At 51.5% G+C, this 18,315-nt stretch overlaps 2 long non-coding RNA genes, 1 other non-coding gene and 1 pseudogene across 4 annotated transcripts in view; 2 read left to right on the top strand and 2 right to left on the bottom strand.

The window, feature by feature from the left end:
* LOC120102335 (uncharacterized) overlaps positions 1 to 5,355 on the bottom strand; it is a 35,667-nt gene extending 30,312 nt beyond the window's left edge. The window contains exon 1 of one of the 2 annotated variants that reach the window (XR_015686813.1): positions 5,148 to 5,355. This is a non-coding gene — a long non-coding RNA (uncharacterized LOC120102335). The remainder of the gene's footprint in view (positions 1 to 5,147) is intronic. The other variant, XR_015686814.1, reaches the window with a different exon arrangement.
* LOC120102642 (small nucleolar RNA SNORA29) lies at positions 67 to 203 on the top strand. The gene has a single exon (XR_015687337.1). It is a non-coding gene; the product is annotated as a small nucleolar RNA SNORA29 (small nucleolar RNA).
* On the top strand, positions 349 to 1,927 carry Tcp1-ps1 (t-complex protein 1, pseudogene 1; annotated as a pseudogene).
* Positions 5,356 to 17,800: 12,445 nt separating the features above from the next.
* On the bottom strand, positions 17,801 to 18,142 carry LOC147994957 (uncharacterized). Its single transcript, XR_015686812.1, has 2 exons — positions 18,062 to 18,142; positions 17,801 to 17,925 (listed from the first exon to the last, which is right to left on the bottom strand). It is a non-coding gene; the product is annotated as an uncharacterized LOC147994957 (long non-coding RNA).
* Between the last annotated feature and the right edge of the window lie 173 nt (positions 18,143 to 18,315).

Here is an 18,315-nt window from a genome sequence, read left to right as displayed (position 1 = left end):
AGAAGCCCTGTGAGTTTGAAGCCAACCTGGGCTACAGAATGAGGCCTTGTTTCAAAAAGTAACCTAGTTCCCATCTGACTACCACATTTTCTCCTAATAGAGTTTAGTGGCTATGCTTATGGGATAGATGAAAAGTGCCATGATCTGAAGAGGGGGAGCTGTTCCGTGTCTTTCCTCTATATGAAATGGCTGAACAGAAAACCATTCCCTGGGACATTTGATAGTGTGTTAAATGTAAGATGCAAAACTTTTGAGTGGTGTGTTTCTATTTTCCTTTTCCACACTCTTAACAGGGAAGCAGTGCGATATATCAATGAGAACCTAATTATCAACACAGACGAACTTGGAAGAGACTGTCTGATCAATGCTGCTAAGACATCCATGTCTTCCAAAATTATTGGAATAAATGGTGATTTCTTCGCTAATATGGTGGTAGACGCTGTGCTTGCTGTTAAATACACAGATATACGAGGCCAGCCTCGCTATCCAGTCAATTCTGTTAATATTCTAAAAGCCCACGGGAGAAGTCAGATAGAAAGCATGCTGATCAATGGCTATGCACTCAACTGTGTGGTTGGATCTCAGGGCATGCTCAAGAGAATAGTTAATGCAAAAATTGCTTGTCTTGACTTCAGCCTGCAGAAAACAAAAATGAAGCTTGGTGTACAAGTGGTTATTACAGACCCTGAGAAACTGGACCAGATTAGACAGAGAGAATCCGATATCACCAAGGAGAGAATTCAGAAGATCCTGGCAACTGGTGCCAACGTTATTCTAACCACCGGTGGGATTGATGACATGTGTCTGAAGTATTTTGTGGAAGCTGGTGCCATGGCTGTTAGGAGAGTTTTAAAAAGAGACCTCAAACGTATTGCAAAAGCTTCTGGAGCAAGTATCCTGTCTACACTGGCCAATTTGGAAGGTGAAGAGACTTTTGAGGCAACAATGTTGGGACAAGCGGAAGAGGTCGTACAGGAGAGGATTTGTGACGATGAGCTGATCTTAATCAAAAATACTAAGGCTCGTACGTCAGCTTCAATTATCTTACGAGGAGCAAACGACTTCATGTGTGATGAAATGGAACGCTCCTTACATGACGCTCTTTGTGTGGTGAAGAGAGTTTTGGAGTCAAAGTCTGTGGTCCCAGGTGGAGGTGCTGTAGAAGCGGCCTTGTCTATATACCTTGAAAACTATGCGACCAGTATGGGATCTCGGGAACAGCTTGCTATTGCAGAGTTTGCAAGATCTCTGCTTGTGATTCCTAATACACTGGCAGTGAATGCTGCCCAAGACTCCACTGACCTGGTTGCCAAGTTAAGAGCTTTTCACAATGAGGCTCAAGTTAACCCAGAACGTAAAAATCTAAAGTGGATTGGTCTTGATTTGGTCCATGGGAAACCACGAGACAATAAGCAAGCGGGGCTGTTTGAACCAACCATAGTTAAAGTAAAGAGCCTGAAGTTTGCAACAGAGGCTGCAATCACCATACTTCGGATTGATGATCTGATAAAATTACACCCAGAAAGCAAAGACGACAAACACGGAGGTTATGAAAATGCTGTTCACTCTGGAGCCCTTGATGACTGATTGGACTTCCCTTTTATTTATGACAGTGTTGGGTGTAATGTCTTAGCCTTGGGTGTCTCACATTAAAGTACAGCAAGCTGTCAAAAAAAAAAAAAAAAAGTAACCTAGAACCTAACAATTCTACTCCTGGAATATGCCCACTGAAACTATATCCACATACAAACACACACGTGGGTATCCCGACAACGTTCTTCACAGCCAGCTCTGGAGACCAGCCCCATATATCCATCAACAGGCAGATGGATATATGAAATATAATCTATCCATACAATGGAATATTACTAAGCCATAAAGACGTGGTGTGGAGAAATGACTTAATAAAGTGCTTGCTGTAAAATCATAAGTACCTAAGTTCTGACTCCTAGCACCCAGGTAAACAATAGGGCAAGTTGTTGTGTACCTATAAGGACAAAACTGGGTGGGGCACAGAAGGGGGAGGGGTGGGGGGAGGAAGAGAGGGAGGGGGAGAGGGAGAAAGAGAGAGGGAGAGAGGGAGAGAGAGAGAGAGAGAGAGAGAGATCCTTGGGACTCGCTGCCATCCAGGCTAGTGAAGTGAGTAAGCTCCAGTGTCAGTGAGAGACCCTGTCTCAAATATATATATTAATAAAGCAGAGCTCAGATGAACTTTGCGAACACCGTGAAAGAAGCCGGACTCAGAAGCCCAGGGATTGTGCAGTTCTATCTCTAGACCCGTCCAGAGATGGCTGAGCTGGGGCGAATTGGTGGTGCCAAGGCTGGGGGCTCAGGCTAGCAGTGGCTGCAGGTGGAGGCAGGACATTGCAGCTCAATTTGAGCCTGTGTTGGATGGCTACACCACAGTGCTACCCACCCACAGTACCACTTGGTTCTGGGCCACACACAGTCCCGGCACCTGAGGCTACACAGCACCCTGCTCCCAGAGATGAGGCCTCGGGCATCTACAATGAAATGCTGGGCTTGTAGTAAGGCTGTTTTTTTGATTATTTAAATCTGTACCATCTGAGAAAATGGTACAACTGTACAAAAATGCAGAGGGGTTCCCCCACCTGCACTGGCCTGCTGCAGAGCCCCCCACCTGCACTGGTCTGCTGCAGAAGGGCCCCCACCTGCACTGGCCTGCTGCAGAGCCCCCCACCTGCACTGGCCTGCAGTTCTCCCAGATACATAGATACACACAGGTAGACACAGAGAAAGCCCTGGGTCTCCCAGATATTGGTGTCACTCCTGTGCCTACCACTCCATTCCTCCTATGGCGCTCCCCACCCCATCTTTACCCCCTTAGGGATAATTATAGAGATTGTTTTGTCAGTCTTGGGCAGGGCAGAAGAAGCCACCTGATCCTGGCCCCAAACTCTCTAATTCTCACAGCAACCCCAGAAAGGATAGGACCACTGAGAGACTCTTAGGACCGAACAAGGAGAGAGCTGAGGTTTGGACCCCATAAGGCTCCAAGAAATGCACCAGATTTGTGTGCTCTCTCCCTTGTTCCCTCCGGACCCTTTTGTGTCCCTGTCCTGTCCACTGTCTTTCAGCATCTGCTGGCACAAGCCACCTTCCGTTGGGTAAGAGCTAGTGAGCTGAGGCACAGGAAGTGTCTGAACACATTGGTGACTGCAATCACAGCTCACTGCTGGATTCTGTGGAGCAGACAGCTGGCAGTCGGGTGATGAGCGCCCGCACTGCCCTGCCTCTGGGCTCCGACAGAGGGCAGGCATGGCCCGACCTCCGAATTGTTAAGTGGGACACAGGAGAGCTGAGCACAGGGCTGGGGGCCCAAGGGTGTCTCTGAGACTTTGGATAAAGAGCCAGAGTGTAGACGAACAGGAGGGACTCAAGGTACAAAGTTTCTCCCAACAGCGCTGGGCCTGCTCGTCCCCACGGAATCGCAAGTGCTTGCTGGGGTCCAGTAGAGGCTGGTGACAGAGGCCAGTAGAAAGAGAAGGTGCACAAACACAGGAGTTAGTGTGTGTGTCCTGTGCTAAAATCTAAATCTGCTCTCTGTTTGTTTAAAATGTAGCTATTTACATCTTAAATTCCACTCTGACTCATTCCTGGGCCTGGTGACCCATCTCTGAGGTTGTTCCCATCGCATGGAACTGTCCCACCAAGGCCAGCTGTTGAGCAGCAGAGGCATAACCTGCCCATGTCACACAGGAGCACACGGCATCAGCCCAGGCCAAGTAAGCAGCACAAGGACACAGGTGACAAGGTGGGGAGCTGGTGTGTGTCAGGAGTGCACGGGGGAAGGCTGTGACAGAGGAGGAAGCCTGCATCCACATGCAGCCTGCAAACACTGATACAAATGTCCTCTGTGCACCGGATCTGTGGTGCTCACAGCACATGCCTACCCCACCGTCGCACACCCGTGCATGCTCCCCTACTAACGCCCCAGCTCATGTCTCCGCACATGCCCCTATATGCACCCCTATACACAGCCCTGCATGTATGTACCCCTGAACTCATCCCTGCCATGCTCCTGCCTGTACCCCTGCAAGTGTGCTAGCCTGCAAGGTGCAGGTCTGTGACCACTATTCCCCAAGAGGATTTTGGGAATTATTTTTCATGCTGGCCAGCTGACTGACCCAATCACCACCTGAGTGTTTCCTGAGCCCCTAAAGCCTGGAAATCAGGAATTTCTGAGGTTCCATCTACCAGAAGCAAGAACCGAGTTGTGGAGCCTGTAGAACCCTGTCCCTCAATGTGTGCTGCCTGCCACCAGCTCCCCTGTGGGGCCTGCCACACCCTCACTCAGCGTTTGCGTAGGGCTCCCCAGGCCCGCGATCGCCTTACATGAGGCCGATGATAATCTCTGTTGAAATAATATTTAACACATGCTGCACTTTTAATTAACTATCTGAATAATCTCAAATTAATACCAGAGCTTTAAAATAAGTTTTCATTTTCACATTTGGTAACATAATAGCAGCCCGGCTGGCCTATTTCCCCCTCCTTTGATTTAATTAAAAGCCCTTTTGTGTGTCTCTTGTCACTTCAGAAAGGGACAAAGGCCCCCACCCCCCCCACACACACACACCCCACATGGGCAGCCTGGCTCCTGGCTCTGGGTCCAGGTCTGAGGCTCTGGACAGTCTGGCTGAAAGAGACACTTAGGTGAAGTCTTTCCAGAGGCCCAGGCCAGCCCTGGAGTGCCACCGAGTGGGCCAGCATGCCTTCGCATCACACACATTCGCACGGGGTCCTGGGGCATGGGCATGGATGAGGCACATTCTGCAACCACAGCACAGCCCTGGAGGCTAGTAGCAGCCATTGCCCTGTATCCTCAGTATGCACAGCCAGGCACGTCACAGTACATGCATGCACACGTATGAGTGTGCGCTGGAGCCCTCTGTCTACCTGGTCCCCATTTCCCAGGTTCCCGTGTTCTGGAGATAACCAGGGCACAGGCTCACTGGAGCTGGGTGTGCTCCAAGCTGGTTCAGCTGTGTGTCTGGAGACAGGACTATCCTCTTCTCTTGGCCTGCTACTTCTAGGAGCCTTTGCTTGCTCCACCCTGGGGAACGAGATCCTCCTCCAGAGATGGCTAAGAGGTGACCTCCTCAGCCAGCAGCTCAGGAACTTACCTCAAGTCCAAGTGAGAGGGTACAAGACAGACCCCTCTCAGCCTGTAGTCTCACAGAGGAAAGCAGAGATTGTTTTAGATCTGAAGTAGATCACAGAGACTCAGGACAAAGGGCGTAGCTGAAAAGGCCTCCGAGGTCCTAGGAGTTCTGCCTCCCCTAGCAAGTCTTCGGATTACCTCGGCCAGCCGTGGAAATTGCCACCTCCTCTCACTTACCATGTTTAGATCGTTTGTTCAGTCAACAAATACCCAGAGTCCAAACATGTTCCCAGGCTGCCGACTGTGAGAGCTTTCCCCACGGCCACACATCCATTCCAGTGGGTACCAGTGTGGGGTTCCATGAGGAGGCTGGCCAGCAGGAGACATGCACCAGGGGATTTGGATGGCAACTGTTAGGGGGTCAAAAAAGGGATTGGGGACTTAGCTCAGTGGTAGAGCTCTTGCCTAGCAAACTCAAGGCTCTAGGTTTGGTCCTCAGCTCTGGGGGAAAAAAAAGGGGGGGGGAGGTCACAAAAGCTCCCAGGGCTATGAAGACTGAAGAGAGACAATTCCTGGGAGCCACTGCCCTGCGGTACACCAAGCCCACCTCCCCTCACTACACAGGTCTTTTCTGGTTCAGACTAGCCAGCAGCAGTTTCACAACCAGCATCCCTGCCCGAGGGTTACTGGAGGCTTAGCCAGCCAGCTCCCACTTGCCACCCTGGCTGGGGAGCACCATCCAGGCACCCCAAGTGTCACACATACAACCACACTGTCTCCGTCTCACACAACATTCAACTGTGGACAAGAAGGGACAGAGCTACTGCCAAGCCCCAGTCTCCTTGAGCAGATGCTTATAGCCACGTGACACTCACAGTCACAGAGACACACGTAGTCATCAGCCACAGGCATTTACACAGGTAAACACATGGCCACATGTAGTCACTCAGAGCCATAGGCACACACACAGTCATGCATGGTAATTCAACCACGAGGACTCACACAGAGAGGCACAAAGCCACAGGCAGTCACACAGGGGCACACACACTTGCATACTTTTATCAGCCATGGGCATTCATGTGGGTATACATGTGTGACCATACATGGTGTCACATACACATGATCACAGATACCCACACTCATGAGGTCACACAGGTGCCCAAGTCACACAGATAAGTGGACACACAGCACACAGTCCTGACCTAGACAAGCAGGTAGCCGTCCTCCCACAGTTAAAAGACCTGCATAAGTTCCCACCGCTGTCCTGTCTGATCAGGTAGTCCACATATAGAGTCAGGGTCTGTTTTCCACACGTGGTGGTCATGAGCCCTGGGATTCTACAAGTCCCAAGGAATGGTGATCCCACCAGAGAGGGAGACAGAGATTAAAACTCAGTCATACAGTTAGAAATCCACAAAAGGGTGGTGGTGGCACATCCCTTTAATCACAGCACTTGGGGAACAGAGGCAGGCAGATGTTTGTGAATTCAAGGAATGCCGGTCTAAAGAGTGAATTTCAGGACAGCCAGGTCTACACAAAGAAACCCTATCTCAAAAAGCCAAGAAAGAGGAGGAGGAGGAAGAGGAGGAGGAAGAAGAAGAGGAAGAGGAGGAGAGAGGAAGACAAGGAGGAGGGGAGGAAGAGGAGAAAGGGGAGGAAGAGGAGGAGAGAGGAAGACAAGGAGGAGGGGAGGAAGAGGAGAAAGGGGAGGAAGAGGAGGAAGAGGAAGGAGAGGAGGGGGAGGAAGAGGCTCCTTGTGGAGCCCTACCTTGGTTCCTAATGTGTGTGTATTGGGGACCTTCTATGGTCACCAGCCTGGATCACAGGCTTAACATGTTTACTGACCATGTTTGGACCCTCAGCATTTCTTCGTTGAATAAATGAATTAAATATAGACAAGTAGAGGATGTGGCCATTTCCACTCCGATCCCTCCAGACTGATCTGAAGACTCACCACGACTGCTCTGGGGAGCTGGGGCTTGCCAAAAGGCTCACAGGTGGCTGGGCCCAGGCTATATCTGGACCCACAAAGGGCCCTTAATTGATTTGGCTAACCCTAAGAACTTGCCCCCCAGGTCTGTGCCAAGGTCTAATGGTTGTCACAGATGGGGGCGTGGAGTTGGGGCACGGTCTCCTATCTGGATCCCTGATTCCATCACTCCACCTGGCAGGACACAGGTGCTGTCCCAGACAGATGCTGGGGGTAAGCACCTGGCTTCCACCCTTTGGGAACAGGCTTTCTCAAGACTCAGTGTCCAGGCAGAGGACACGCCATGCCGTAGTTCTAAACATACCATTGATTATGTGTGGGTGAGGGGTTTCTCCGGAGGAGTCTGCGTTTGAGCAGAGGCCTGAGCAACAAGAAGAGGCAGGAGAGCCAAGGAGCCTACTGATACAAAAGACCCCAGGCAGGGAGAGGGAGGGCTGGGCCAAGGCTGGGGTGGGGGTGGGGAACCTGCAGGGCTGGTCAGGGGAGCCGCCTGTGGGAGGTGGCAGTGGAGCAGCTCCAGCCTGTGGCTCATGTAGGTTAAAGGTAAGTATGGGCAGATGTTCCAATTTTGCAAGGCAACTTGGAAGCCTGAATGTGTACAATTACTAGACGTTTTTTATCTTTTTAGATTTCTTTTTCTTTTTAATTATGCATAGGGTGTGTGTGTGTGTGTGTGAGTGTGTGTATGAGTATGTGTGTGTGTGTGTATGAGTGTGTGTGTGCATGTGCGTGTGCGTGTGTGTGTGTGTGTGTGTGTGTGTGTGTGTGTGTGTTTTCCCGTGTATGCCTGCACTTGTGGGCTACATACAGGGGAGTACAGTTTCCTGAGTCCACAGGCTTCAGATCCCCTGGAGCTGGAGTTGTGAGAACCTAACCTGGGTCCTCTGCAAGAGCAGTATGCGTTCTTTCTTAACTGCTGACTCCAGACCAACCTCTTAGCTTTTAAAGCTATTTTTTGTTTGTTTGTTTGTTTGTTTGTTTGTAGTTTCCTTTTGTTTGTTTTTTGAGACAGGGCCTCACACAGTCCAAGGCTGTCTTGAGCTCTTGGCCTTCACTTTTTGATCCTCCTGCCTCTACCTGGAGTGCTGCGATTACATGAGGGATGGGCCTGCCTGCAAATCCAACACCCCACACTGCATAACTGTGCCACAAGGGACTAGTTTCTTGCTCTCTCTTCCCCTCCATTTTGTCAAATGGAGAAGATGATGCTAATGTTACAGGGCCGGGCAGACAGAAGTTGATTACCTGTACTCAAGTTGCCACTGAGTACGAATTAAGACACCGTCCACGCACCGGGGACTATGCCTCTGGGGAGCCACAGCCATGAAAGAATATGGCAATGCTGAATCTGAGAGAGAAATGAGCACCAGGATTTTCTCAGTGCCTCATGGAAACACCTAGATGCCAGCACTGCCAAGGAGAGCAAGTAGGAAGGGTGGGGACCTAACATAAAGACGATGGCTCACAAGGGGTGACATTGACACAAGCCCAGAAGGCACTGAGGGAGCATGCAGACACACTCAGCAGCCCAGACAGCACAGGGAAGCCAGTTTGAGAAGGCACACAGCTGAGCCTTCTGGCTAAGGAGTAACAATGGGACGGTGTAGCTGCGGGGAGACCAGAGTGAGGAGAGTGAGAGTGGGCTGGGGTGGAGGCCCTGTGGGCGCTGACCCATCCTCCATGTCAAATGAGATGGGAGGAGGAGCATACCTGCTGTTGGCTCTTGACCAGTGTCTCTCCCCCTTCCTAATGCTGTGATCCTTTAAAATAGCTCCTCTGCTGTGGGGACCCCCAACATAACATTGTCTTCGTTGCTACTTCCTACCTGCAATTTTGCTACAGTTATGAATGATAATGTAAACATGTTTTCTGATGGTCATAAGTGACCCCTGTGAAAGGGGTTGGTGGATGACCCCCAAAGGGGTCACGACCCACAGTTTGAGAAACATGTCTTTAGATGCTCTGCCTGCTGCTGGAGAAGAAGTGGCACTTAGCCAGGCAGGAGGCTGTTGCAGGAGAGAGGTGCTGCGGCTGGCAGATATGGAAGCTGTCTGGGTTCTGGAGTGTCCAGTTAGCGTAGAGGACAGATGGCAGTCAAGAACCAGAGTCTGGCCTGGGTGCAGAGGAAGCCTGGATGGAGACGATGGCGAGTTCAGACCTGTGGATACTGCGAGAGAGAACGGAGAAGCTGCAGGACATAGCCTCAAGCCCACCCACCACCAACCACCAATCCCACTCCCGGGTGGGCAAGCCACTAGAATCGAGAATAGATAGATGAGCAGAATTTTCCAGCAGGGTGGTGCCCTGAGAAGCCAGGAAGTGCCCTTAGCCTTTGCTGAGCATTTTGGGGAGGGTCTCCAGGCCAAGTTCTCAGTGGCCTGAAGGCTCTGGGACACTGGGGACTGTGCTTGAGCTTCGCACAGTGCTGGGCCTCCTATTCCCTCCCCTCCCCTCCCCCTCACCACCTGCAGGTCAGTCAGATCCGGGCCTTTGTCCCACCACCCAGCCCCGTGCTCCCCATGGTGCCCCCGGAGCAAACACAGCTGAGTGCTGGGCTCGCGTGCCGCTCCCGCCCCCCAAATCTCCGGGGCTGCGGGGCAGAGGCTTAGTCGGCAGCTGCCTGGCTGGCTAGGCTGGGCTCACCCAGGCCCCTCGTGCCTCTCCACTGTGTGCCTTTGTCATGCAGATGACCCGCTGGCTGCTGCCTAGGGGCTGCTCACTTGGGCGACCTCCACTCACAGCTGACCTAGGAGTGGGGGCTTCAGGCTGCAAGGGAGCGTGGGGTTGAGGGGTTCCATGCCTGTTGCCAGTGACCAGTCAAATCACTGAGTATCTCTGCACCGTGCCTCAAAGAACACCGGTCCGAGGCTTTCCGAGGAGGCTGCAGGCACACGGGGCGAATCACCCGGGTCCTCGATCCACTGGCACAACTCAGACCTCAGACTTCTTGTGGTAGGCAACAGGGATCTAATCCCACCCCAGCTTGACCGGTGTCTTCCCAGTGTGCTTTGAGGGCAGGGCAGAACATCCGGAATCTGGGCATGGAGAGGACTGCTTTCTGTTCTTTCCTCTACGGCCTGACCCACCGGCTGCTGGGTATCTGAGATGAGAATGTCAGAGGACATGGCACTCCAGCGACAAGGCTCCTCATCCTGCCCCAGCTGTGGGGTTCTCACTGGGGCTATGCTATCCCTAGCCACCCCTCCAGGAGCAGAGTCTCTAAAACAGGCAATCTAGTAGAGACTTGCTGACAGCCAGATATAGGCTTCAGGTCTGAGCTCCGGTGGGAAGGGTGGTCCTGCCGTGTCACCTGTTGGGTATTCTGCCTTGTTTGTAGGGAGCAGTGACCACCCAAACTGCTTTCCACACGGTAGATAATGGGTGACAGAGCTTCAGGCCAGGAGTCCAGAACAGCACACAGACTCAGCGTGCTAAATTAACCCTGTGATGTTATCTACCACAGGGAAAACTGCGGTGACTCAGAAGGGACAGGTGGGGAGCACCAGGTTGCTCAGAATTCCACAGTAGTTTCGATTGATAACTAACTAGCCTTTAGAAGGAGCACACCAAGCTGGCGTGGTGCTGCGTGCCTTTAATCCCAGCACTCAGGAGGCAGAGGCGGTCAGATCTCTGTGAGTTTGAACCTGGCCTTATCTACAAAGGGAGCCCAGAACCGCCAGGGCTGTAACACAGAGAAACCCTATCTCAAAAAAACAAAACAAAACAGAAAAAGAACATACTGGGGCTAGAGAGGTGACGGTGCCGTGAGGAACATTTCAGAGGACCCAAATTCAAATCTCAAGACCTACACCTTGTACCTCACAACTGTCCTTAACTCTGGCCTCTGCAGGCTCATGCATATACCCCAACCCCCTACACAGACACACAATAATAAAATAGATCTTTTATAAACAATGAAGAGACTACAGAGCCAAATACTTTTACTGAGAAGGTATAGGAAGATATCCAGATGGGAGGCTCATCTCAGCTAAGTCCCAGTTGTGTGACCTTGGACGACTGACCTCAACCTCTGGACTTAGTTTTCTCATATATGTTTAAGGAGGGGTAATTAATGAATCACATCAGGGCCAACTGGGGACCACAGGAGGCCTCCCAGGTGGGAGCACACCCTAGCCTTGGGAGCCTACTGGAGGTACCTGAGTCCCCAAGAGACCTCCCACTAGGCCCTTTGCTCTTGCCTGCCCTGGCTGTGGCTGGCTGAATCAGGCTGTCCCTCTGACTCAGGGCTAGCAGTGGTGGCATGGGGCATTGCTCCTCTGTCTACTGGGCTGTGTGTCAAGCTCACCTAGAGTCAACCCTGCTCTACGTAGGAGAGGGGGCAAGCAAGGCTCCCCAACTCCACCTGGGCCTGCAACTCTATGCTGTAGGGAAGGGGTGGGGGCTGTCTCTCAACCCAGGAGGGGCCTCACCTCAGCCAGATCTAGTTTCTGGTAGGACCGGTTTGTCCAGGTAGCCCTCGATGGACAGGGGAGATAAGGCCTAGGCAGATTGACCAGGCTGACTTGAGATGTTGGGCAAAGACTGGGGCTAGTCCCTGTCTGAAGCGGAGTTGACCCATACCTTATTCAAACTGTCACCATCAGCTTTGCAGGCTCCCCTTCCAAGCCCCTCTTCCTTTGAGGAGAAGAATGGCTGAAGACGACCCTGGGGAGAGCCATGCAGACTCAAGGTTGTCTGCGCTGGGCGTTAACTGAGGAGCTCCCAGGCACAAGAGCACAGTTAGGCAGAAGCTGTGAAGGGTGAGGTTGTTGAAGAGGCTACATTCCAACAGGCACCACCTTGGCTGCCTCTGCAGCCTGGATGTTGACACAGTACTGAAGCCACTGGGCTAGTTGTGTATCCCCAGACTCTTGGACCTCTAGCCTCTCCCTCATCAATAGGGAATGCTCTCCCCAGTTGCTTCTGCCAAGCTGAGGAGATCGGGTCTCTCCCACGAGTGCCCAAGCCCAGGCCCCTAATAGGTTCTGTGACACTAGCTGCCACTTGAGGGGTCCAACAGAGTTCTGCTCACCCTACCACCTCACTTGCTCACAGGGGCCCTGGCCCCTCTCATCTGTCCCCTCATTCCATGAAGAGTGTTTTCTTGGTGCTTGACTTTGGATCTGTCCGATAGACTTATAACCTCAAGGTGGGAAGATGGGAGGAAGGACTGCATTATTGATACTTTCCTGGGCCAGGTGGCAGCTGTGTCTCCTCTGGTCACTGCTCTTTCAGGGAAAGCAGCAGAACTTGAGAGAAGGACTCATTGGCTTCTTTGGGAAGCAACCCCAGGGAAGGACAGGCAGGAGGACGTGACACAAACCACACAAAGCACAATAGGCAGAGGCTTCGCCCATGGGTAGGTGCTTTCCTTGAACTCCTAGTGTGCATTGTGGCAAACAGCTCTTGAAGGTGGTCCTCGAACTCTGCCTGTGGAGAATTGGAGAGGAAGCCAACTAGACTAGTGTGGGCTTCAGTGCAGAGCTGGTCACATGTTCTCCCTGCCCCATGACTGGTGGTGGCAGCAGGTGTGGTGAGCTTGGTGTTGGGCAGGGATTCAACGAAGCCCTTGAAAGGAATTAGTGTATGTAGGTAGAAATGTAATTATAACGAGGCCAGGGCACAGGAGGGGGATTGGGACAGCAGCCACCCGTTCTCCAAGGATAGAACATGTGTGCCATGCTGGCCAGGAAGGCATGGAATGGGCAAGTGGAGGGACCTATGGCAAAGGTGTTTACTGTGGTTCTATGGGAGGGGACAATTAGGAGAGAGAGAGAGAGAGAGAGAGAGAGAGAGAGACCCATGAGAAGATGGCCTGGGGAATTTCAGGAATCTGGGCTGTGGCTGCGCTGGGTGTCTCTCCTGGCCTGGAGCAGATGACACTTGTAAATAGGACTGTGCAGTGTGTGTGAATGAACAAGGGTTGGGGTAGCTCTGGGTTTGGTGACTTGCACATGAGAGCTGCTTCATGCAACCTGGGATCCCCTAGGAATTACCCAACCTAGAAAGGGATGCCCAGCCCAGGCCAGTACAGTCTCGAATGTCATAGCAACCAAACCCAGACGTTCCCACCCAACTCCACCATAGGCTGTTGCTGAGCCAGTAAGTCCAGATCCCACCCTTGACCTTGGATGGTTTCTCATGACAAGAAGTAGCATGAGCCCAGCCATCGTTTTAAACTATGGCCCTTCCCCATGTCCCCCAGCCTCCCTTGGTGTGCAAATAGCTACTCTGGGTGGTCAGCCAATCGGATGGCCAGGGCTTCATGAGACCAAGCTCCAGCTATCCCACCTATCCCAGTCAAGGTGCCCACTTGTCATTGTCACTCAGTGGGAAGCCTGAGGGGTCTGTGGTCTCTGGAAGTTGTCTTCCTCCCCCACAATGGCAGTAGTCCTGTCCTGTCACAGTGCTAAGTCACATGCTGCCTCAGTGTCTAGGCTGCCCACTTTGGACCTTTCAAGACCCATTCAAGTCCAGATCCGAGTTCCTCTGCCACACATAACAAATGTCCTTGTTTCTCATTGGTCTGCTGGCTACCTGCAGCCCACTGTAGGCCCCTCATGCTCAGGAGTTGCTCCTGACCTTGGACTGTGGATGTGGACATTGCTACTTTCTCCCATGACTGCCCATAATGTGGGCTGTGTGCGCTGTCTCACTGCCAGGTTTCTCCAGCATGATAACAGCTAGAGCTTGTCTGGTGCCCACCTCAAAACTGGACAACCCCCATTCCCCGACAGGAAACATTTGCTGTATCAACACTAGGCAGCCTGGAAGGTCAGGGCCCTGCCTTCTCACAGTGGAATGGGGTGGCTTCTCCTCCCACAGGGCTTTTCCAGTGTGCCCTACACCTCAGGGCTTCACAGAGCTCACCTAGGACATGACACATGTTACAAGGGTGTCAAGGGCACATGCTACAGCTGCCCGCTGGTCCAACTGGTGTGCTGTCATTGATGGGGTAAACAGTATGGCCCTCTTGCCCACAAGGACTCATGTTTCTTAGTGACCCATGAAGCTCTCTGGTTCATGCCTTGAGGTGGTCAGTGGAGATCATCTTCTGTCTCTAACCAGGTTCACACTACTCTCCTCTGACACACACAGGAGGTGACTTATTGTCAATTTGTGATTAGCAATGGAATAAAACAACTTTAAATAGATTGCCACACAAGGTTTAAGTGAAACAAGTTAGAATTCTCAGCCAAGAGCCCACACTGATCTGGCAAAAGTTTTACTGCTCTAGGAGGGGTTAACTCACATGTTCCTGGAGGGTTTGGATAGCAAGAGCAGGTCTAAGGTTAGCAGTGGGGTTCCTAAGCTGTGGGTTTCAACATCTAAGGCAGGAGTCCAGATCTAGAGATGAGCACTGTAGATTAAATATAGGGTTCCCAACAAATATGAGATGGCGGAAATGAACAAACACCCCACACACTCCCCAAAGCAGCCTTGGACCACAGGAAGAAGACCTATTTCATGTGCAGCATGTGGCACCAAAAAGCAAGGGCTGAAGAGAAACTAACCTTGCTAGGGTCACTGCCAAGGGCCTGGGACAAAGGCTATTTTAGTTGCACCCCAATGAATGCATGCAAATAAGGCAGAATGTCAGGCATGGTGGTGCACAACTTTATTACTGGCACTTGGGAGGTAGAGGCAGATGGATCTCTATGAGTCTGAGGCTAGCCTGGTTTCTATAAGGAGTTCCAGGATGTAGAGAGACCCTGCTTCAAAAACAAACAAAAGATAGTATTGGTAGGAAGTAGAGTATTGCAGGAGCCCCACAGCAAGCAGATGAAGTCATTAAAGATGCCATGAAGTTTTCTGCATAGGGACCAGGTGGGACCTGGGTGAGAGATGGGAACCAAGTGCCAGGGGTTCCGTCTTCCTGCTCTATAATGCATGGCAAGGGGCTTGGGGTTTTATTCTTGGTCATTGGAAAGCACTTAGCCTGATTCACATGTGGAGCCATGGAGGCCAGAGACAAATGAGAAAACAGAAAGACCCACTAGGAGTCTGTGTAGTACAGGTGAGAGGCCATGGCTGCCCATCCTGAGGTCCGGCAGGGTGCTCTCTTAAACTGCATGGACTCATTGTCCCAGCACAGTCTGTCTGACTAAGCCTGGTTTCTGGCCACAACTAGCTGCAAGTGAGTTTGGCAAATACGACCTTGTTTGGGAGACCGTGTGCTGTGGAAGAACCTAGGATTCCATTTCTGAGGAAGAGAGACAGCGCACAGCAGCTCTATCATGATGACTATTCGGTCTCCTCAATGATGTACACCTCACATACGGGACACATACATACATGTAGACGAAACATATGCATAAAATAAATACATCTAAAAACTATTCTTAGTGTATGTATGGGTGTGTGTGTGTGTGTGTGTGTGTGTGTGTGTGTGCTCCTGCTGTCTTCTTGGGGTCACGGTTATGTACACCATGGTTATCTAGTTCTGAGTAAGAAATCACTCTTGAAATGCAGCTTAACACAGTGACGATGTATGTGGCTGATGTGACTTCTTGGTATTTCAAGAGATTTCTGTTAGCTTCCCATTACTTTAGCATAATTCCTGAGACAATGAACCTTAAAAAGAAGGAAGGTTTATCGCCTCAGAGTTCTAGACATCTTGCTCTATGGTCCCTGAGTCCGGTGCTTTGAGCCTGTTGAAGGCAGGGTATAAAAGTAAGAGCTAAAGGCAGAGAAAACTGCTCTTGCCTCGTGACAGGAAGCAGAAAACAAGAGGAACCAGAATTGCTAATCAGGACACACCAACAGGGAGCTGAAAGTGCCTCCTCATAAAGGCCCCACTCCCAGTAGCACCACACAGGAGAACAAATCTTTACCACACTGTGTCCTTCTGGAACATTCCAGAACCAACCATAGTAAGGTTGTCTCCAAGATGCCAACTTCCATTATTTTGAGGTGGGCTGGGGCTCGGGGCCTGTCTGAGACAGCATGCTCACAGGCTGGCCCATGGAAGCAGACTGTTGGTGAAGGTAAATCTTGGACTTTCTCTGGTCTGTGTGACACAGAGTTTCTTGGTAATGCCACCATACCTTCTGGCCCAGCCTCCAAAGCTCTGCCATTTCCAAAATACCCTGGTGCCAAACTCAATCTCAGACCCTATGAATGGAGACCACACAGGGACATGAACATAGCAATCCCTGGAGGGGGCTCTCTCCTCGTTGATTCCAGAGTGACAGAGGCCAGCAGGAGGAAGCCAGGCCTAGGACAGAACAGCCTCTAAGAGAATTCATCAGCACTAACTTAACCAGCCTGCATCTCCATGCTGAGCCCAGGCTGTCCATGCTCAGCAAATGACCCACCTCCAACTTTATAGGAAAGAAAAGACAATACAGAAATACCTTATCTTCCTGTGACCAAGCACCTCTCTCTCTCTCTCTCTCTCTCTCTCTCTCTCTCTCTCTCTCTCTCTCTCTCTCTCTCTGTGTGTGTGTGTGTGTGTGTGTGTGTGTGTGTGTGTTTGTGTCTGTCTGTCTGTGTGTGTGTGTGTGTCCATCCTTCCCTACATTTGCAGGACACGAGTGTTGCTTTGACCCAAGACTAACGACATCTGGAGCTTGGACCTCCACCCTGTCTTTCAAAGAATTCCTCCCTGTTGCTGCTCTGCCTGCCCATGCCTTCTCTCATGAATGCTCCTTTTTCTGGAAGTGTTCTTCTTCTCAGTTTTTTGAAGCTCTCTAGCCTGCCACTCTCCAGCTGCCTCTCCTCTTTGATGGAGAGTTCAAATCTTCCTCTGACTCCACCGTGTCTCTAAATCTCACATCCCTTTAGGAGCAGGTCAACAGGAAATAAGAGTGGGTCTTGCGCTGTCCCTGGACCCCCGGGTGGGAGGAGCCCACCTGTGCCAGAGTTGGGCACCTATACAACAAATAGAGATGCCAGCATCCCAGTGTCCCCAAGCAGGGCTATAGCCCTTCACTAAACAATGCTAGACACAGCAGGGACTGCCTCATTGTGCAGGATTAAATAAAAGCAGACTGACCTGCCGTCCAGCCTGCATTGGCTAGAGATTGTTTCTCAGAGTGACCAGTTGACAGCAGCTGGGGGATATCCTTTCCACCAAAATTCCACATCATGTCAGAAGGACAGATGTTCCTTCTGTGTGTGCCCCTGACTGTGGAGTGAGGCACAGTTACCAATGACTGCCAAGGTAGTGGGTGGAAAGCTCATGGATACACTGATGGGTGGGCCAGAGTGGGAGCTCTTGAAGCCTTAAATTTATCAAAAGATGTGACCAGACACCAGGTGGCCCCGCAGAATGCTGTAGTAGGCTCGCGCCACCCACGAGGTGGACTTTTTGCCTGGTCCCAGCACATCTCTGTTGGAGCCAATTCCCACAGAAGTTGTTGACACCACAGAACATGTAAAGATGCTTTCCACAGCACGGTCAGTCCCTAACCAGCAAAGACTGGGGCTGAGGCACAGCGTTGACGCCTGCTGGGTAACAGCTGGGCCCTGTGGGCACTGGGCAGCATACAGCAAAGCACCCTACACCAGTGAGTAAATGAGTAGATGGCTCACCAGAGGAGAGCTGAGACCATGGACAGTGAAACCAGTGACCTAACTGTGGTGGGAGCAGCTACCTGAGGCAAGCCACAGGCACTAAGGCTCTGCGGTGGGTAGCCATAAACCAGCCTTTCCCGACCAGCAACTACATTGGCCAACAAGTCTAATTAATAATTAACTTTTTAATTAAATATCAATTTAAAGCAACACACATGCTGTCTCTTGAAGTTAATGTCTTGCCCTTCCTTTCCTAGAGAGTCTGTTGAGGTCAAGGGGGTGTGTCAGGATCCTGTGGGGAGGGGTTGAAAAGAGAGCTGGAGGGCCTTGTGGCGAAGAGGTGCCCCATGGCCTCCCTCACCCGTGGCTACAGGGATCTGGACCCTGCAACACATCCCCAGTCACACAGGGCAGAGCTTCCTCTTTACCTCCAAGCCTCTTCTGGGTCAAGGAAGCTGGAGTCAGGATGAAATCTGTCTCTGCCCTCAGTGAGTAGACTAGGCCAAGACAGATAGAGAAGCCTCAGAACACAGAGCCAGGGTGGATAGATCCAAAGGAGAAGACACAGGGATGGGGGTTCTGGCTGGCCTAGGTGGGGAAGGGCAGGTTGTAGATCTTGGGTGGGAGACAAGAGGAGGCCTACCCCATGCAGTCCTGGTGTCTAGCGAATATGGCTGCACCC

The sequence above is a fragment of the Rattus norvegicus genome, chromosome 4 (assembly GCF_021556685.1).
Source record: "Rattus norvegicus strain SHRSP/BbbUtx chromosome 4, alternate assembly SHRSP_T2T, whole genome shotgun sequence".
In the NCBI taxonomy this organism is placed as follows: Eukaryota; Metazoa; Chordata; class Mammalia; order Rodentia; family Muridae; genus Rattus; species Rattus norvegicus.
The sequence above is the reverse complement of the archived record's forward strand: the minus strand, read 5'-3'. Positions and strand labels throughout refer to the sequence as shown.